A 14,150-nucleotide genomic window follows, 5' to 3' on the forward strand; every position below is an offset into this window, starting at 1 on the left:
GTCTGAGAAGTCTCCACACTAAAATGAATATGCAAGCAAAGTACATTCCTATGTTTCAAATTAGCCCAAGGAGTTGGCTTATATCTAACATAATCACCAAAAGTATCTCAAAGATCTAAGTAAAGGATCTAATAAGAATAATTTTTAGAGCTCAAGCCAGAATGTTTAAGCTCATAATAATAGTCCATTAGTTATTTCAATTAATTATCATTCCTTAACATATACTTGTAAGAAACTGTCACTAGTCTTTTTAATTAGAATAGATATTGATGTAGATTCATATGCATAAAAAAACGCATTACTCTATAATGTAGTTAAGAGACACTCAGAAAAATTCCATCTCTGAAAATAGATAAACTTAAAACTTGAGTCAAGAATAAATAATATTTACAAAATAAATGCAAGGGGAATTTTTGTGTTATCTGCATATTCTCTATATAATTAAGATGCATTTGGGGAGGAGGAAGGCATATATTGCTTTCTCAATAAGGTTTTGATATGTCTCTTACGATAACGAAAACACACACACCACAGAGATAAGGGCACACTAGTACCAGGCAGAGCCTGAACTCAGAGTCACAGACCTCAAATCAAAGCCTGTGCTGACCTCAAGGGGTCACTGTGAGGATTCAAAGAGATTATATGGGCCCAGCATGCTTCCACTGCAAAACCAATACAATATTGTAAAGTAATTAGCCTCCAATTCAAATAAATAAATTATATTAAAAAAAAAAAAACAAAGAGATTATATGTATTTAGAAGATTCTCCATAAATATTCACCCTTTCCTTCCTTTCCTGTCGTACTCCAGGAACTGATTCAATACAGGCACTGTTTTAAGACCCCAGCCTTTCAGAAACCAGGCGACAAGGTAAACTTCAAGTGGCATGGATGCTGCCGACCATGAGGAAACTCTAAACTCTTTAGTACCACAGTAACACACCCACTACCTTACCCATTCCTAATCTCTAACGCAAAAAAAAAAAAAAAGTTTTGAACAATACTACACCAGCATCACTAAGCTACCCTTACCTAAAACCCTTTCATCTCAATTTGGGGTCTTCTGTGGTAAAGCCGCCTGAGACTAGAAACCACAGTATAATGTGTCCAACTCCCTTCATTCTTTAGAATTCCCAGTTCCAAAATAAGCAGACAGGCTAGGCATAATACTATAATATGTCTTTAAATATGTATTCAGAAATAAGTTGAAATAGGACCCACTTGTTCACGGCACAGCCTAATTTATGTTAGAGTAAGAATTTAGCAAAAGAGAGAAAAAGTCAAAAAAAAAATGATGAGAGGAGGGAAATTAAACAAAGTTAACTGAAATAATCCAAGATCTAAAAATGCCATTCATCACATTTTTAATCCTATGGGTCTGTCCTTAAATATATAAGCAAGCAACTTACATCATAAAAGATTTAGTATAAAACTGAAAGTGGAGAAGCAAAGGGTAGCAAATTCATCAGCAAAATGTCATCTCTGTATCTTTACTATCATAGCTCCACCATCTGGGTTATATTTTATGGTTAGTTGTCGGAGCCAAAAATAAAAGATGACTGGTTAAGGTTGCTATTTCTATCAACATGACACTGAATTACAGTACTATTTTTCCTTGCTTCTAGAGATGTGCCATTTGTCTTCTTACAATCCACAGGCAGAACCTTTTAAATTTTAGCACCAACAGTCCAATCTCACACATAGCAGATCACTTCACTTGCACAACTATATCTGAAAATACAGTGCTTTAAAACTAACACAGTAAGTCTGTTTCTCACCAAACTTAACTGACTCTCAAGAACTTTAATCTATACTCATGGAACTCAATTAAGAAAATTAAATGAGCAGAGCAACCTATGTGCACTATCACATTAAAAAATATATACAAAATTAACATACAAAATCTGTCAATGTTATGCACTTATATGAAAGAGAAAAGCAAGCTTTAAGTGAACCACGTAATTAAATGCCATTTCACAGGTAACATAACAGATCAGTGTACATCAAGGCAGAGTTCAACTGGATGCTATTTTGAGCCCTCACATCACAGATGCAAACATATTAATAAGTAATTATTTTATTAAGACCACATGTAAAAAGAGAACTCTTTATTTTCATCATATTGGCTTAAGAATTAAGTAACTTCAATGGTACTATATGTTACCATTTCCTCTTGAAAAAATAGGTTCAGATCAGGGTAGAGAGAGATTTTTATACAATTAGTGTAACCAATCTGTGTACTTAGTTGAATGTAGGGATAAATAACTCTGTGAATTTTTTTCCCATTTTATTTTACATTTAAATGGGCATCAATAGTAATATCTTTGACTCCAAAGATTAAAGAATACAAATACACCTATCTATTATATAATTTAAGATATTAGTGGAAAACGTTAGAAGAAATCCTCAGTTCAGTTCAGTCGCTCAGTCGTGCCCAACTCTTTGGGACAAAATGAATTGCAGTACACCACGCCTCCCTGTCCATCACCAACTCCCGAAGTTCACTCAGACTCACGTCCATCGAGTCAGTGATGCCATCCAGCCATCTCATCCTCTGTCGTCCCCTTCTCCTCCTGTCCCCAATCCCTCCCAGCATCAGAGTCTTTTCCAATGAGTAAACTCTTCACATGAGGTGGCCAAAGTACTGGAGTTTCAGCTTCAGCATCATTTCTTCCAAAGAACACCCAGGACCAATCTCCTTCAGAATGGACTAGTTGGATCTCCTTGCAGTCCAAGGGACTCTCAAGAAGTCTTCTCCAATACCACAGTTCAAAAGCATCAATTCTTCGGCACTCAGCTTTCTTCACATCCAACTCTTGCATCCATACATGACCACTGGAAAAACCATAGCCTTTACTAGATGGACCTTTGTTGGCAAAGTAATGTCTCTGCTTTTGATATGCTGTCTAGGTTGGTCATAACTTTTCTTCCAAAAAGTAAGTGTCTTTTAATTTCATGGCTGAAGTCACCATCTGCAGTGATTTTGGAGCCCCCAAAAATAAAGTCTGACACTGTTTCCACTGTTTGCCCATCTATTTCCCATGAAGCGATGGGACCAGATGCCGTGATCTTCGTTTTCTGAACGTTGAGCTTTAAGCCAACTTTTTCACTCTCCTCTTTCACTTTCATCAAGAGGCTTTTTAGTTCCTCTTCACTTTCTGCCATAAGGGTGGTGTCATCTGCATATCTGAGGTTCTTGAGATTTCTCCTGGCAATCTTGATTCCAGCTTGTGTTTCTTCCAGCCCAGCGTTTCTCATGATGTACTCTGCATATAAGTTACATAAGCAGGGTGACAATATAGAGCCTTGACACACTCTTTTCCTATTTGGAACCAGTCTGTTGTTCCATGTCCAGTTCTAACTGTTGCTTCCTGGCCTGCATATAGGTTTCTCAAGAGACAGGTCAGGTGGTCTGGGATACCTATCTCTTTCAGAATTTTCCACCGTTTATTGTGATACACACAGTCAAAGGCTTTGGCATAGTCAATAAAGCAGAAATAGATGTTTTTCTGGAACTCTCTTGCTTTTTCCATGATCCAGCAGATGTTGGCAATTTGATATCTGGTTCCTTTGCCTTTTCTAAAACCAGCTTGAACATCAGGAAGTTCACGGTTCATGTTGCTGAAGCCTGGCTTGGAGAATTTTGAGCACTACTTTACTAGCGTGTGAGATGAGTGCAATTGTGCGGGAGTTTGAGCATTCTTTGGCATTGCCTTTCTTTGGAATTGGGATGAAAACTGACCTTTTCCAGTCCTGTGGCCACTGCTGAGTTTTCCAAATTTGCTGGCATACTGAGTGCAGCACTTTCACAGCATCATCTTTCAGGATTTGAAACAGCTTGACTGGAATTCCATCACCTCCACTAGCTTTGTTCGTAATGATGCTTCCTAAGGATATCTCAGCACTGCTGAAATATGGGTGCACACACACAAGTGTACACACACATTCAATTAGTTATTTGCAGAATATCAACTAAAAATATTCAGTGACATAGTTAATAAAAGTTGTGTCTACATCAGGGAAGGACACAGTCATACCTTAAGAATCTTTCTTGATAAAATTGTAAGACAAAAAGCTGTTATCTAGAATATTCAGAGGTCTGAAGTTAACAAGAACTGAAGTCTGAAATCTCAGTCAAAAAAGAAGGAAAATGGACATCCTTTTCTATATAATAAAATCAATATTATTTTTGAAGAACACTCATAACCCCTCTGAGTGTCTAGCAATCAATAAAAAATGGGTTATCTGAGGCACAGAATTTTAGAAATTACAATACTGATGAGAAAGAAATCCTTGGAACTCTATGTACAATTACAAAAGCCTAAAACTATATAAAGATGTGATTGATTCATAAATCATTTTTGTTACCTACAGCAGACAAAAAGAATGGAATAAAATTGGGCTTCAAAGATAGACAGTGAGAGATAAGTGCTATCTTTACTGAGAATGGGGAATGAAAAAGGAGGAAAAGCTTTAGTTTATTGCCAGGATTTGGTTATAGGTAAGGGAATGTGACAGACACTATAATGACAAAGTATGTTCTTTAATGAACAGCATAAACAATAGAAAACAACTAGAGTGATTTAGGAGAAGGCACTGGCGACCCACTCCAGTGTTCTTGCCTGGAGAATCCCAGAGACAGGGGAGCCTGGTGGGCTGCCGCCTGTGGGGTCACACAGAGTCGTGTCCGACTAATGCAACTCAGCAGCAGCAGCAGCAGCAACAGCAGAGTGATTTAGGTGACTTGAATCACCTAAATTTGAGTCACTCAGTTCAGTTCAGTCGCTCAGTCGTGTCCGACTCTTTGCAACCCCATGAATCACTGCACACCAGGCCTCCTTGTCCATCACCAACTCCTGGAGTTCACCCAGATTCACATCCATCAAGTCAGTGATGCCATCCAGCCATCTCATCCTCTGTCGTCCCCTTCCTCTCCTGCCCCCAATCCCTCCCATCATCACAGTCTTTTCCAATGAGTCAACTCTTTGCATGAGGTGGCCAAAGTACTGGAGTTTCAGCTTCAGCACCATTCCTTCCAAAGAAATCCCAGGGCCGATCTCCTTCAGAACAGACTGGTTGTATCGCCTTGCAGTCCAAGGGACTCTCAAAAGTCACTCAAATGAATCTAAAGTAGATTAGAAATTGCTGAAAAGCAAAGGCCTTTTCCAGAGACATCAGAAAATATTTAACCTACTGAAACTTTGCACTGGTTGTGCATAATGACATTAATATATCAGTAAATCATATTGAAGATTGAAAAATACCTTAGAAAGACCAAGTCAACAATTCACAAGCAGTTCTGGCACCAGAAGCATCAACAACATTTGCAGACCTGATAGAAATGCAAAACTCTCAGGCACAAAGTTTCTTCAGGTGATACTCATGCAGGATAAAATCTGAGAACCACTCATCTAAACTGATTTACCTTGGTTTAAAGATAAAGAAACAGCTAGACGTCTTTGTCTTGGTCCTACAATTACTAATGGAAGAGTTCACTTTAAGAACTAGTCTTCTTGCTTCGGCATTGTTCTCTTTGCATGGAAAATCAATTCATGGTTAGATTCATAGATTTTCTTTTTTTCAGACAACCCACTACACTTAAAATATATGAATGCTATGTGAACTGAATCACCTTGCTGTGCACCTGAAACATTGTAAGTCAACTATACTTCAATAATATATATATATTAAGAAAATACTAATTTTTTAAAGTTTAAACAACTGGCTACTCATTTATGCATCCAAAAATGAAGTGTATAATATTTGATAGTCGCTAGAAAGAAAGAAGTACCTAATTTTTAAACTCTGTCCTCAAAAGAGTCACAATGTGGCAGAAAGAGATGGACATGTTAAGAAGTAAATGCAGGGGCTTCCCTGGTGGCTACATGGTAAAGAATCTGACTGCCAACGCAGGAGCCGTTGGTTAGATCCCTGATTTGGGAAGATCCCACATGCCACGGAGCAACCTAACCTCATGCGCCACAACTATTGAGCCTGTGCCCTAGAGCCCATATAGCCACAGCCACTGTAACCTGGGTTCCCTGGAGCCCATGCTCTGCGGCAAGAGAATCCACTGCAATGAAACCTGGAGCACCACAACTAGACAGTGAGCAGCCCCCGCTCACCACAGCTAGAGAAAAGCCTGCACAACGAAAACTCAGCACAGCTAAAAATAAACAATAAAAATTTTAAAAAGGAAATGTGGCGTTGTCTAAAAGAACAGCAGAGTTAGAGATCTAAGAGTTCAGAGGAAGGAGAGAATTCCTCCACCTGGAGGAAGAGCAAGAGACTTCAGAAAATCTCTCTGAGAGATTCTCTGGTCAGAGGGGTCATCTGCATCCCCCGAGCACTTAGTGAGCACACACTAAGCATGCCAGCCCCTGGGGCTATAAAGATGGACAAAAGACAGAGCCACAACTTCTAGGAGCAAAAGATCTGTGACTTATGCAGAGCAATGACATACAACAAGAGAAAGATTGATGAATAATTTTCTATCTGGAAAAGCAATGATTCAAACAGGAAATAATTTCAGGGTAGTTTTAAAACATAAAATGAAGAGGAAACAAAGTATCAGAGTAAACAAGGTTCACTTGCAAAAACAGGAAAATAGGAACTTCCTGATCTATTGGCCTAAGCAATCTATAGAACTTTTAGGGTTACTTAGGAAGAAGAGAAGGGCTTCCCATGTGGCTCAGCTGGGAGAATTCACCTAGAATGCAGATGACCCCTGGGTTGGCAAGATCCCCTGGAGAAGGAATAGGCAACCCACTCCAGTATTCTTGGGCTTCCCTCGTGGCTCAGATGGTAAAGTATCTACCTGCAATGCAGCATACCTGGGTTCAATCCTTGAGTTGGGAAGATCCCCTGCAGGAGGGCATGGCAACCCACTCTAGTATTCTTGCCTGGAGAATCCCCATGGACAGAGGAGCCTGGCAGGCTACAGTCCAAGGGGTCAAAAAGAGTCAGATATTACTGAGCGACTAAGTGCAGCACAGCACACAGGAAGAAGAGAAGGGTTTCCCAGGTGGCTCAGAAGTGAAGAATCCACCTGCCAGTGCAGGAGACACGAGATCAATCCTTGGGTTGGGAAGATTTCCTGGAGACGAGAATGAATCCCATGGACAGAGGCGCCTGGAGGGCTACAGTCCACGGCGTCACAAAGAGACGGACATGACTGAGCACACACCCAGGAAGATAAGAACAAGGAGCTGAGGCTAGGAAGTAGGAGGCCATGACCTTACCTTGCAGAGACATTTATGCCAGAAGCGGGAGTCTGCCCTTTAGCCTAACAGTATGGTGCCTTTGAAGAGTTTTACAAATGAGATGATGTGATTGATCTGCACCTAAAAAAAGGACACTGGTAACAACCACCAGAATGAAGGCTGGGAATTTAATCAGAAAGAACAAAATATCTAAAATTACTCTTAAACATGTTTGGATTTACTCAGCAAATCAAGAAATACCTATTGTACACATGTACAATGATGTGAGAAAATTTTATCCCTACATTCATATACATATTTATGAAGAGAGCAAGGATGTATTATTACATCTTCAGGAAAATGTGTGCATGTGTGTGTGGTTTGTCTGTTTTTTGGTTAATCCAAAACTTTACTACCAAGGCATCAGTGTTTAAGGTAAATTATCATAGAGAATTTACTTAAATTTAATATGAGACTGAAAATAATGTCATAACACAGTCTTTACTCTGAGAATTATAAAACTGGAAGTGAATTTATTGTAAGTACAATTTATTGCATTTGTAATAGTAAGTACATTTATTGCATTGCTGTAATAAATTGCAAATTTTTATTTATTTCAATCTATATTAAATTCAGTTTTCATAGACAGGAGATGGGTGAAAATTCATCTTTAATTTTTCCTATACTATATGTCATCAAAAAACCAACAGCTTACTAAACTAATTCGAACTTCAGACTCAAAAATCAGAGAGGTCTCTGATTTTTAAATAGGCCTAAAATTTACTAGTGATAAGTCTGATAGAAAAAAAAAATGTCAGACTGTATCTTTTTAATTGAAAAATCAATTAGGACCACTAAAAATTACTTAAGTACGATATTTTGAAGAGATACGTTGGGGGGAATTTGTAGGAAATAAAATCATTTGCTTTTTACTTAAACTATAGATACATTCATTTAAAAAATGAATTTACTTATATCTATAGTATTTGTACCGATTTTCTTCTTTAAAAAGATAAAGGAAACCTCTTAAAATTTCTATAATAAGACCACTATATAAAGTTAAATTAAGCAAGGTAATAATTAAAGCTTTCATATGACTCTGTTTAAAAGATCAAAATATTTTACACATGCAATGATACTACAGAGTTAATCATGCATGGTTTAATTGGTTAATAGATTAATGAGGTCTTGATTTCATATTTTCCTTCACCTCTTCTTGAAGTACCCATGCTAATACAAGAGCTAATTGCTCAGAGAAATCCAAGGAAATGGAAAAAAGGAAGTAAAGGAGATAGCTATGGAATTAAATACTGATTTCCATGTTTGTGCCCTTTATAGCATACCATATGCATTTGAACATTATGTAACTATCTACTGAACGCATAAAGTGTACAAAAGTTGAACAACATAAAAAAAGCTGGTGCTTTCATTAAAAAAAGTACTAATACAGAAGAAAGAGAGCAAATGAACATAGAGTGTGGTGACAATGTGCTGAGGAGGCACATAGGAAAAGAAAAAGAGTAAGACACAGGATCAGGGAAAATCTCTGAGAAGGTAAAATCAGGACTGCAATTTCATAGAAAAAAGTCTTAAATTATACGGACCCAACCAGCGGTAGTTACCTTGAGGGAGGGGTTGGGTGGAGAGTTTCACTTTTTACTTTTTCAACTTTTGGTATTTGAACTTTAAGAATTTATCAATGTTTTACTGATGTAACTTAGAAACTCCTTCTTAGGCCAAAGATTATATTATTATTCTCTGAACTACATTTTTCATGACATTGGCTTCCTCAAAAATATATTTTAAAATCCATTTTTTAAAAAAGAGATTGGATTTTATTCCAAATGTAGTTGAACAGGCTTAGCAGAGGAAAGACATCATCTGAATTATGATCTAAAGAAACCGGTGGTGACAAGTGTGAGGAGGAGTGGTTTGTGAGAGAGAAAGAGCCAGAAGCAGAAGCATTATTAAGGGGAGCACTGCAGTTACTCAAGGAAAGGGTGATGACGGTGTTAACTTTGGGGATGGCTGAGGAAATGGAAAAAGCGGCCCTTATCTTTGCCACCTTCAATGTCCCTAGCACAGCAAGTGGCATGAAGTATGCCTTCCATACACAGATTTTCAGGTAAGAAAAATAGAAATGAGAGAGTTAGGGAGGCCAGCCAGTCACAGGGCTGTAATGTAAAACTTCTCTAATTTGAATTAGAGAGATAGGAATATTTTCCTTGTAAATACTTGTGTAACATCCATTTCTAAAAGCAGTTTAGTAATCTCCTAAGCAATTATAGATTTATATAACTGCAATTTTAAAAATCACCAACTCGATGAACATGAGTTTGAGCAAGCTCTGGAAGTTGGTGACGGACTGCGCGCTGCAGTCCACGGAGTTGCACAGTCAGACACGAATGAACAACTGATCTGAATTTTAAAAATATATTCTGAACAAAATTATTTCTCATTTCAACTCCACTATTAAAGTATTCTGTCGCTTGGACACACTGCCGTATTTAAAATGGATAACCAGCAAGAACCTACTATACAGCACTAGGAACTCAGCTCAGTACTCTGTAACAGCATAGCTGGGAAAAGAAGTTGAAAAAGAATAGATACAGGTATAACTGAATCACTTTATTGTACGCCTGAAACTAACACAACATTGTTAGTCAATTATACTCAAATATAAAAAAGTTGATAAAACATAAAGTATGCTGTCATAGAAATTTCAAATAATAGAAGATATTACAAAAAAAAAAAAAGAATGTCATAACAAGTTCTCTAAAGACCCTTAAGAAATATTCCTTTAACAGCTTAACATTTAATCATGTAGTTCCTCTTTAAAATCTGGGGGAAAATTTAACCAAAGAAATTACAAAATTGATTTGCATTCTCTTAGCTTTTCCACTTCTCTCTTTAGTTACAGGCTGAGGGATCTAGTCAGTTTTCATCCGGAGCCTGTTTAGCCATAATTTCTTTTTTACCTGACTTGATCTGTCACTCGATCCAGCTCTGAACTTCATTTTCTATTTCACCTGCATAAATATAAGTCCTACCTTATCTTTACTTTTCACTCTATATCAAACCCAATGCTTAAAATTAGAAATTGAAAACAAAATCTCAATTTCTGTTCCAACATATTAGATGATGCACTGTTTTATATCCTGTTGCTCACATGATCAAAGATATAAAAGGAGAAATCAATATTCACAAAGATTTTTCAATGGGTTGTATGGATTTGAAATTTGAAGATAATGTTTCTAAAGGAGAAAAGTAATGTTACAAATAATAAGTAACGGTCAATTTTACAAGCTAGCCCTTAAATTATTTTACTCCATTATAGGTAAAACACCATGCAGTCTTTTGTTATTGTTGTTCAGTTGCCAAGTCATGTCAGACTCTTTGCGACCCCATGAACTACAGCATACCAGGCTTCCCTGTCCTTCAGGATCTCCTGGGCTTTGCTCAAATTCATGTTCACTGAGTCAGTGATGCCATCCAACCATCTCATCTTCTGTCACCCCCTTCTCCTCCTGCCTTTATCATAGGCTTATTATGATAGATTCCTTATAAGGTACATTTTATCTTGATTTTTGAATTAGCAAAATGCTTACAATACAATCTAGCCACATGTTTACAGCTATTAAAGGATGGGTACTATAAAGGGGGGGGGCTTCCCTGGTGGCTCAGCGGGTAAAGCATCTGCCCACAATGTGGGAGACCCGGGTTCACTTCCTGGGCTGGGAAGATCCCCTGGAGAAGGAAATGGCAACCCACTCCAGTACCCTTGCTGGGAAAATCCCATGGACAGAGAAGTCTGGTAGGCTACAGTCCATGGGGTTGCAAAGAGTTGGACACGATTAAGCGACTTCACTTTCACTTTCACTATAAAGGGAGATTCAGTCTAGAGCAATACCATCCGACAGAGCTCTGTTCCACATGGAAACTTATCTATTCATCCGACATAGTGGCCCAGCAACATGTGGGCATTCAGCACTTGAAATGTGTGACTGAGAAAATGTATTTTTCTTTTTTAAACAAAGAAGTATTTGTTTTAATTTTTACCTTCCAGTTTTACTGAGATATAAGTGATATACAGTATTGTATAAGTTTAAGGTGTAAGGCATAATGACTCAAATAAATCATGAAACGATTACCACAGTAAGTCTGCTGAACATCCATCATTCCTTATAGATGAAGAAAACAATATTTTTCCTTGTGATGACAGCTCTTAGGATTTACTCTCTTAATAGCTTTTATATATTACTTACAACAGTGATAACTCATTTATCACAGTTTACATTGCATCCCTAGTCCTTATTTACCTTGTTACTAGACGTTTGTACCTCTGGACCACCTTCATTCAATTTCCCTTCCCCACCCCATCCCCACCTCTGGTAATCACAAATATGATCTCTTTTTCTACGAGACTGTTTATTTCTTTGAAGTACAATTGACCCACAGCACTATGTTAGTTACCGAAGCATAACAAAATGATTCAATATTTCTATACATTACAAAGTGATCACCAAGGTAAATCTGTCACCATACAAAAATATTACATTCTCATTAACTATATTTCCTATATTTCATCCCCATGACTCATTTATTTCATAAGCTTGTACCCCTTAGTCTTCCTCGCCTATTTCTCTCATCCCTCCAACCCGTTCTGACAGCTACTTTTATGTTCTCTTATCTATGACTGTATTTATCTTTGATTGTATTGTTCATTTATTTTGCTTTCCAGAGTCCATATGTAAGTGAACATGGCATTTGTCTACATATGACTTATTACACTTAGCATAATACTCTTTAGGTCCACCCAGGCTGTCACAAATGGTAAGCTATCTTTCCTTTTTATGGCCAAGTAATAGTTCATTGTATATCTATATCATAGTTTCTTTATCCATTCATCCATCAATGGGCACTTAGGCTGCCATTTGGCTTGGATTAAATTTAAATAATTACATCTACCTAGTCACTATCTCATTGGACAGCAGAGCTCTGAAATATGCATTTCAACAAATCTGGAGAATAGCATTTAGGAGGCATATTAATGATAGTGAAATCAAAAGTAAAAAAGATACAAATGGACTGTCATAGTAAATTTTCATATAAAAGCAAAACAAATTCCACAAGAATCAAGAATGTAGGCTCTACTCTTAAGGAAAGTGTTGAGTTGGGCCCTTACACGGTGGACTAATTATTTCATGGCACTAACAATCAAGAGTAACATGATTAAACCTAGATTCCCACACCAGTAGTTACTCGGCCTGAGAAAATCCTCTCTATGTGTACAAATGACAAAACCAGTCAAGGTGCTTTATCTGGATCATGCCGTACTATGTGGTTTGCTATCAGAGTCGAATATTACTTTCCAGGTTCAGATATTACCCCAATTTTATGATGACAAACTAAGGAGCAAGAAATTAGTGAAAGTTACACTACAATGCAAAATTGTTGATACACCAATTTTATGTCCAGTTCCCATGCTTTCCCCCTAGGTTCATGTGAGACAAACTCAAGATTAAATTTTTGAAACCAAGTAAGTTCATGCAGTGAAAATGTATTATAAACCATATTTCCTTTAAAAGGGATTTTATCTTAAGGGAATCAGATTTAGAGTCTAAGTCTTAAGTTAAAATACAGATGTCAATCATCAATATCAGTGTCTTAACAATCCTAAATTTTTGAACCCTTTTTTATAAAGCAGTGAATACTTTGAGAAACATTAAATATCCATGTACAAAGAGAATACTAACTTCCCAAGGAAAAGAAATGATAGTGTTTGAGTTTTCCTTTAAAAAGATAAAACTATCCCTGCTTATCGGCTATGAGGGTGGTGTGCCAGAGAAGAAGAGAGAGAAAACAGATACTTTACCCCAAATCATCTAAACTGCCAGTTGCTTTAGATACTCAGTTTAAGAGCAGGGCCTATGATAGGAATAGCCACGTTTTACTATTATTAATTTGCATGTCAATATGAAACATCAACATAAAAAGTCTATTTTGTGAAATAACGAAAAAATACAAAATACTTTGGATCATTTAGTCTTTTTACAATAGGAGATTAACTGGTACTTCTTTCTTTTGCATGAAGTTGTAACTGTCCTAAGCCAAAGGCAAAAAATGTCCTAAAGTACGTAGCATTCTAGATAATTCATAAACAATTACAGCCTATCTTCCTTCAGGGTTTGCTGAGCAGTGGTAGGTCCAGCTTTAAATGGCCCACTACCTTGACCCCCAGCTGATCTCACAAGGGAGAGTAATGTACTATAGTCCGTAATGGGCACCCCTACCTCTGTGAGGCAGGAGAAGCGGGAGCTTATTCCATGGGAAGTTTGCCAAGGCAAATTGAAAGAAGGTTCTAAAAGAATCACTCATCAGCACTGGGAGTATCTGTTAGAAGGCAAATGGCTCCAGGGTGGCAGGGGGGAGGTTAATGCTTTATGAGGAAGCTGTCAGAAGAATTTGGAAAAAATCACCTAAGAATGAAGAAGAGACTGTTAGTGGAGAGACACTCGTGGTGGTGGTAACAGAAGAGACCAGAGGAACCGTAATTTGGTGACCCCAGTAGAATGTTGGTAAATTTTCCACAACTTACTGGGAAAGCAGGAAAGATGACAGATTCTGGTTTGTGACATGTATTATTTCAGTGGTGAAAATACTCCCACCATGGCCAACCTCAAGCTACAAATGCTAAGTTACTGAATACAGAGAGGGAAAAGACAAGCAGTAGCATATTATCATCTATATAGTATTTTGCACCATTAAAAGATAAACATCAAGAGTATAGACAATAAAATGCAGCAAGTTAATTAGGAAATGATCAGTTTTAAGTATTTATTACTTAAATAACATAATTCACTTATATAACACAATTAGTAATGGTTACTTTAGCAGCAAGATCACAAAATTTCAGAATATTTAACAGTCAGCTTGTGTGAGCCAGTAC

General features: G+C 37.4%; 1 protein-coding gene across 4 annotated transcripts in view; it reads right to left on the minus strand.

Moving 5' to 3' along the window:
• The window catches only part of PTPRK (protein tyrosine phosphatase receptor type K), a 619,103-nt gene that overhangs the window by 307,421 nt on the left and 297,532 nt on the right, over positions 1–14,150 (minus strand). The gene's annotated exons all lie outside the window — the stretch shown is intronic.

The sequence above is a fragment of the Capricornis sumatraensis genome, chromosome 13, assembly GCF_032405125.1.
Source record: "Capricornis sumatraensis isolate serow.1 chromosome 13, serow.2, whole genome shotgun sequence".
Lineage (NCBI taxonomy): Eukaryota > Metazoa > Chordata > Mammalia > Artiodactyla > Bovidae > Capricornis > Capricornis sumatraensis.